We start from the raw sequence: 7,337 nt of genomic DNA, 5'->3' as shown, positions 1-7,337 counted from the left end.
GTTACAGTGAGGGGTGTGGGATATATCAGCGTGTTGCAGTGAGGGGTGTGGGATATATCAGAGTGTTACAGTGATGGGTGTGTGATATATCAGAGTGTTACAGTGAGGGGTGTGGGATATATCAGTGTTACAGTGAGGGGTGTGGGATATATCAGAGTGATACAGTGAGGGATGTGGGATATATCAGAGTGTTACAGTGAGGAGTGTGGGATATATCAGAGTGTTACAGTGAGGAGTGTGGGATATATCAAAGTGTTACAGTGAGGGGTGTGGGATATATCAGAGTGTTACAGTGAGGGGTGTCGGACATATCAGAGTGTTACAGTGAGGGGTGTGGGATATATCAGCGTGTTACAGTGAGGGGTGTGGGATATATCTGAGTGATACAGTGAGGGGTGTGGGATATATCAGAGTGTTGCAGTGAGGGGTGTGGGATATATCAGAGTGATACAGTGAGGGGTGTGGGATATATCAGAGTGTTACAGTGAGGGGTGTGGGATATATCAGAGTGTTGCAGTGAGGGGTGTGGGGTATCTCAGAGTGTTACAGTGAGGGGTGTGGGATATATTATAGTGATACAGTGAGGGGTGTGGGATATATCAGAGTGTTACAGTGAGGGGTGTGTGATATATCAGAGTGTTACAGTGAGGAGTGTGGGATATATCAGAGTGCTACAGTGAGGAGTTTGGGATATATCAGAGTGTTACAGTGAGGAGTGTGGGATATATCAAAGTGTTACAGTGAGGGGTGTGGGATATATCAGAGTGTTACAGTGAGGGGTGTCGGACATATCAGAGTGTTGCAGTGAGGGGTGTGGGATATATCAGTGTTACAGTGAGGAGTGTGGGATATATCAGTGTTACAGTGAGGAGTGTGGGATATATCAAAGTGTTACAGTGAGGGGTGTGGGATATATCAGAGTGTTACAGTGAGGGGTGTGGGATATATCAGAGTGTTACAGTGAGGAGTGTGGGATATATCAGAGTGTTACAGTGAGGGGTGTGGGATATATCAGAGTGTTACAGTGAGGGGTGTGGGATATATCAGAGTGTTACAGTGAGGGGTGTGGGATATATCAGAGTGTTACAGTGAGGGGTGTGGGATATATCAGAGTGTTACAGTGAGGGGTGTGGGATATATCAGAGTGTTACAGTGAGGGGTGTGGGATATATCAGAGTGTTACAGTGAGGGGTGTGGGATATATCAGAGTGTTACAGTGACGGGTGTGGGATATATCAGAGTGATACGGTCAGGCTTTTCGCTTTGCTGGCTCTCTGCTGGGAACTGAGCTAAGTTTCAGATTTCATGAGATTCATCGCCAGCCTGTTTGTGGAAGTGACTAATGATGGGTTTTGGAGTCTGAATTTAATCCACCCTTGTCTGGTCGTGGGATGAGCTCAGGAGAAAGTCTTTTGAAGTCTCTCTGCCTTGTGTTCCTTGCATCAATGCTTCTTGGGAAGTCCCTGAGCCTGCGACGCGTCCATGAATCTGTGGCTGCTTTTCCAAAAAAAGTCATCCCGACAATGTGTGGAATTGGTCCAAGAGCGAGGAGGCAAACGCCCCCCCCCCCCCCTCTGTGACTATCAGCTGGTCCGAATCCTCCTGACCTGTCCCCCAATTCACTTCAATTCCTTCTCACCTCCCACCCACCGTGCTCGCTCACCTCCACCAGCTTCGGTCCAGCTAAGCCTCAATTTAAAAATTCTCTTCCTCATTTTCAAATCCCCCCCCCCCCCCCCCCCGTGCCTTCAGCTTCCTTGGGCCCCTGAAGCTGTGTAACTCCCTCCCTCAACTTGCAGGTTGATCGGTAAATCGGCCGTTGTGAATTGCCCCTCGTGTCGGGAGGTGATCGGGAATGTGGGATTACTGTCGGGTTAGTGTATGTTGTTGGTCGGCACAGACTCGGTGGGCCGAAGGGCCTGTTTCAGTGCTGTATCTCTCAATAAATAAAAAGATAAATAAACCTCTCCGCCTCTCTCTCTCTCTCTCCCCTCGTTTATGACGCTCCGTAAAACCCGCCTCTTTGACCAAGCTGTCACTCACCTGCCCCCAAATATCTCCTGATGTGCCTCGGGGTCAGATGTTATCTGTGAGATGTGTCTGTGGAATTTATTTTCAAGGTCAGCTGGCTGTTCCACTGATAACTCTGAGTCGAAGAATGCTGATTCCTTAAGGATGACTGTTGAAGGAATTTCTTGTCCAAAAAATGTATTCAAGGTACATCCATTTCATCTCGACCCAGCCTGCAAGTTGCTTGGTGGAACGATAACGCAATTGTTCGTTATCAGTCTCTTCGCAATCATTTGCCAAAGACCCACCACCCCCCCCCCCACCTCACTTGCAGCGGTGCAGAATTTAGCAAACAAACTTCCAGTATATCAAACTTTCAGTACTGAGGGAGCGCTGCACTGTCAGAGGGTCAGTGCTGAGGGAGTGCTGCACTGTCGGAGGGGCAGCACTGAGGGAGTGCCGCACAGTTCTATGAGTGCGCCGCGCCTCCTCAACTCGGGTTGTCCCTCACGCCCTGTTTCCAAATGCTGACACCCCAAAATTGCCCCTGCCGCCCACTGTGCCCCCACCAACTGTGGGGCGAGGCCCAGGGTGGGGTTCATCAGAAAACAACTCCCACATTAAAAATAGCATGTTCTCGTCCATTTTAAACACTTTCCGTTTGACTCAGACCATCTGTTGGTTACCATGGAGACCGTCACTTCTACTAAACATGGTCAATCGGAGCTTGTCATCTCTCTCTGTCTCTCTCAATCTCTTCTCCATCTCTCTTTCTCTCCACCCTCTGTCTCAGTGGGAGTGAATGGGATGGGGTTTGGGTCCGTTGGGATTGTGTACGGTGGGAGTGAACGGGAAGGGGTTTGGGTCCATTGGGATTGTGTACAGTGGGAGTGAATGGGAAGGGGTTTGGGTCTGTTGGGATTGTGTACAGTGGGAGTGAACGGGAAGGTGTTTGGGTCCGTTGGGATTGTGTGCAGTGGGAGTGATCAGGAAGAGGCTTGGGTCTGTTGGGATTGTGTACAGTGGGAGTGAACGGGAAGGTGTTTGGGTCTGTTGGGATTGTGTACAGTGGGAGTGAACGGGAAGGTGTTTGGGTCTGTTGGGATTGTGTACAGTGGGAGTGATCAGGAAGAGGCTTGGGTCTGTTGGGATTGTGTACAGTGGGAGTGAACGTTAAGGGGTTTGGGTCTGTTGGGATTGTGTACAGTGGGAGTAAACGGCAAGGGGCTTGGGTCCGTTGGGATTGTGTGCAGTGGGAGTAAACGGGAAGGGGCTTGGGTCCGTTGGGATTGTGTGCAATGGGAGTGAACGGGAAGGGGCTTGGGTCCGTTGGGATTGTGTACAGTGGGAGTGAACGGGAAGGGGCTTGGGTCCGTTGGGATTGTGTACAGTGGGAGTGAACGTCAAGGGGTTTGGGTCCGTTGGGATTGTGTACAGTGGGAGTAAACGGGAAGGGGCTTGGGTCTGTTGGGTTTTAATGCTTGTCAGTAGTCTATACACATGCAATTAGCTCCATCAGACTGAAGGAAAGAGCTGGGAACTGACAGGAAACCCTCGCTTGCCTGACTGCCTCTGAACCATTTCCTGTGCCGGCCTCATGGCCTGTGAGTGTGCAGGGAGAACCTGCTCAGCCTCAGGGAGAGATCACTGCCTCTGGGATGGGGTCTGGACTCAGACAGGTGGAAGAGGCGGTGGGAGTCCGTGGATTTAGCGTGAGGGAGCAGGGAGTTCACCCCGGTGTCCTCGGCCGCAATGGTTATCCCTCCGCAATTATCACTAAAGAAAATCTTGAAGTCATGAGATTTCCGCCAGTGGGATCTTGCTGTGCACCAGAGACCATGCTTCAGAAGTACCATAAGCGTCCCGCAGGAAGGAAGGACGCCATTCAGCCCCTCGTGCCGTGCTATCCAATTATGCTATCCAATTAGTCCCCACTCCCCCCCCCCCACCTGCTCTTTCCCCCATACCCCTGTAATTTTCTCCCCTTCCAGTATTTCTCCGATCCCCCTTTTGAAAGTTACTATTGAATCTGCTTCCACCGCCCTTTCAGGCAGCGCGTTCCAGATCACAACAACTCACTGAGTCGAAAACATTCTCCTCCTCTCCCCCTGTGGTTCTTTTCCCGATTATCTTAAATCTGTGTCCCTCTGGTTACCGACCCTCCTACCACTGGGAAAGAGTTTCTCCTGACTTACTCCATCAAAACCCTTCCTGATTCTGAACGCCTCTGTTAAATCTCCCCTTAACCTGCTCTGCTCTGAGGAGAACAATCCCAGCTTCCCCCGGTCTCTCCACGTTAACTGAAGTCCCTCATCCCTGGAACCGTTCTGGTAAATCTCCCTCCGCCCCCCTCGCCAAGGCCCCCTTCACTCCCCCTCCGACTGACTCTCTCGTCCGAGCGGTTACACAGCGGTGCCGACAGTCTGCTCTTCACGACTGAGCCCAGATTGTGACCGCAGCAATTCATCTCTGGGATGCAGCTCGCCGCTCAGACCCTCAGACGTCACAGGTGCTATCAGGAGTTTAACAAGAAACAATGGACAATGATTTGTGGTGTTCACAGGACAGGTACAGCATGGGGGTTAGATACAGAGTAAAGCTCCCTCTACACTGTCCCCCATCAAACACTCCTAGGACAGGTACAGCATGGGGGTTAGATACAGAGTAAAGCTCCCTCTACACTGTCCCCCATCAAACACTCCTAGGACAGGTACAGCATGGGGGTTAGATACAGAGTAAAGCTCCCTCTACACTGTCCCCCATCAAACACACTCCAGGACAGGTACAGCATGGGGGTTAGATACAGAGTAAAGCTCCCTCGACACTGTCCCCCATCAAACACTCCTAGGACAGGTACAGCATGGGGGTTAGATACAGAGTAAAGCTCCCTCTACACTGTCCCCCATCAAACACACTCCAGGACAGGTACAGCACGGGGGTTAGATACAGAGTAAAGCTCCCTTTACACGTCCCCCATCAAACACTCCATAAATGGGCAAATCCTTTCTGTAGGAAAGAGAGAACCCCTGTGTTGCTGACAGCATCTGAATATTATCCCTGGAATGCACAGACTCAGGCCTGAGTCACATTTACTGCCGTGGCATCTTGGTATTTGTGTTCAAGACAAAATTACACTGAATTCCACCTTCTCGACAATTTGTCGGCTCACAGTCCAACAGACCCTGCATTTCTGTAGCGCCTTTCACCCCCTCTCTCTGTCTGTCGCTCTCTTGATTGCTTTTCACAACTCCGTCTATTTCATTGCTCCATGCACCTCGCCCTGGGGATGGGAGAGCTGGCTGCTCAACCGCAGGGGGCATCGCGTCCGTGCCCAGTCCAGTATCCTTGCGCATGTCTCTCGATATCCGGGCAAGTCAAGGAGCGCAGGGACCAGCCCTGACCTCCACACCCCCACAGCGCTGCAGTCTAATCGCTGATGGTTGCACAGTGTTCAGCACCATTCGCGACTCCTCAGGTACTGAAGCAGTCCGTGTAGAAATGCAGCAAGACCTGGATAATGTCCAGGCTTTGACTAGAGTCGAGGAACTGGCACGGGGACATGTGGGACTTAACGTCACGGCCCGGCCCCTTCATCACCTTCAATCCAGAAGTAAGCGCCGCCTCCCACAGTGGAGCAGCCGAACCGAAAGACGTTCAGTGGCAGAAGCTGGGGCCTCGGTAATTATTTGCCCACAGACCGAAACTCACCGGTTGATCGCCCAAATATGGGTGGTAACCAGCCAATCGAATTTAAGTTCCTAACTTCTTATGAATGAGAAGATGCGTATTGCCCCCGTCAAGTCTCCCACTGACTAATTAAACTGCCCCCCCCCTCCCCCACAAGCCCTCCCTCCGTAAGGAAAGTAGGCGCACTCCGTATAAATTAACCCCACCCCCGTCCCTCCCTGCGCAGTCGAGGAGAGGAATGTGTGCAGCCTTCCGTGGTCGAATAGCCATCCCGTGATCGCGAGTCGAGGCCAGGCAATTGGCTGGGCTCATGTCCAAGCTATGATAAGGGGTGTTAAAACTGGCCTCTGTTCCCCCCCGTTTGGCGGTGGCGGAGAAGGTGTAGTCGGGGGGTGGGGGGGGGGGGGGGCGTTGAAGGGGATTGGAAGATAAGAATTAGCTAGGCTCCTCATTGCGATATGGTGACCCCACCGCCCCCCCCCCCCCCCGACCCCCAACCTCCGACCCCGCTGCAAAGATTGGCTGCCTCCAGAGATCAGGCCGCCGCCTCTCACAGTCAAATAGCTCGCTGGGTTCACGCAGGCTGAGTGGCCACTGGAGCCATTGCCCACACTGTGCCCCCTTCGGAGACAGTCCCTTGCTGTTGTGAACCCTCGCTGGGCGATTCATGCTGGGTTTATAGCCCCCTCCCCCACACCTTGCCCAAGCGAAGGCTCAGTGGGTTGAATAGCTGTTGACCCAGGGGTTGTGGGGGAGGGCTGCCGTACTGAATCAAACAGACCAGCAGAGCCCAGAGTCCCATCTCTTCCCTCACGTCTGTCTCTTCCTGTCTGCTCGCTCTCCCTCCTCCCCATCCCCCTCTCCACCTCCTCCTCTCCCCTCCCCCGGAGGCGTGGGGAGAGGGGGAGGGGGAGGAAGAGGTGGGGAGGGTAGAGGGATGGGGGAGGGGAGGGGAAGGGAAACGGTGTTGGGAGGGAGCGACGGGGAGAGAAGGGAGGGGGAGAGGGGGGCAGGGAGAAGGGGAGAGTGAGGGGGGAGGTCGAGGGGGAGTGGGGGAGGGAAAATGGGATGGGGGAGGGAGAAGGGGAGAGGGAAAGGGGGAGGGAGAAGGGGAGAGGGAAAGGGGGTGGGAGAAGGGGAGGGGAGAAGGGGGGAGGGGGAGAGGAGGAGGGAGACGGGGAGGGGGGAAGGGGGAGAGGGGTGAGGGGTGAGGGAGAGGTAGAGGGGGAGAAGGGGGTGGGGGAGAGGGTGATGGAGAGAGGGGGATGGGGTGGGAAGGGAGGGGGAGGGTGGGTGAAACTGAGGGAGGGTGAAAATAAGGGAGATAGGGCAGAGGGGAGGGAGATGGGAGAGGGGGATGGGGGATGGGGAGGGAGATGGGGGAGGGAGATGAGGGATGGGGAGGGGAGGGAGATGGGGGTGGGGGGAGGGAGATGGGGAAGGGGGAGGGGAGGGAGATGGGGAGGGGAGATGTGGGAGGTGGAAGGGGGAGGGAGGGAGATGGGAGAGGGGAGGGAGATGGGGGCGGGGGGGGTGGGAGATGGGGGATGGGGAGGGTCGGAAGATGGGGGAGGGGAGGGAGATGGGAGGGGGAGGGGAGGGGAGGGAGTTGAGGGAGGGGGAGGGGAGGAGATGGGGGA

The sequence above is a fragment of the Heterodontus francisci genome, chromosome 49 (assembly GCF_036365525.1).
Source record: "Heterodontus francisci isolate sHetFra1 chromosome 49, sHetFra1.hap1, whole genome shotgun sequence".
Lineage (NCBI taxonomy): Eukaryota > Metazoa > Chordata > Chondrichthyes > Heterodontiformes > Heterodontidae > Heterodontus > Heterodontus francisci.
This window is presented reverse-complemented; position numbering follows the sequence as displayed.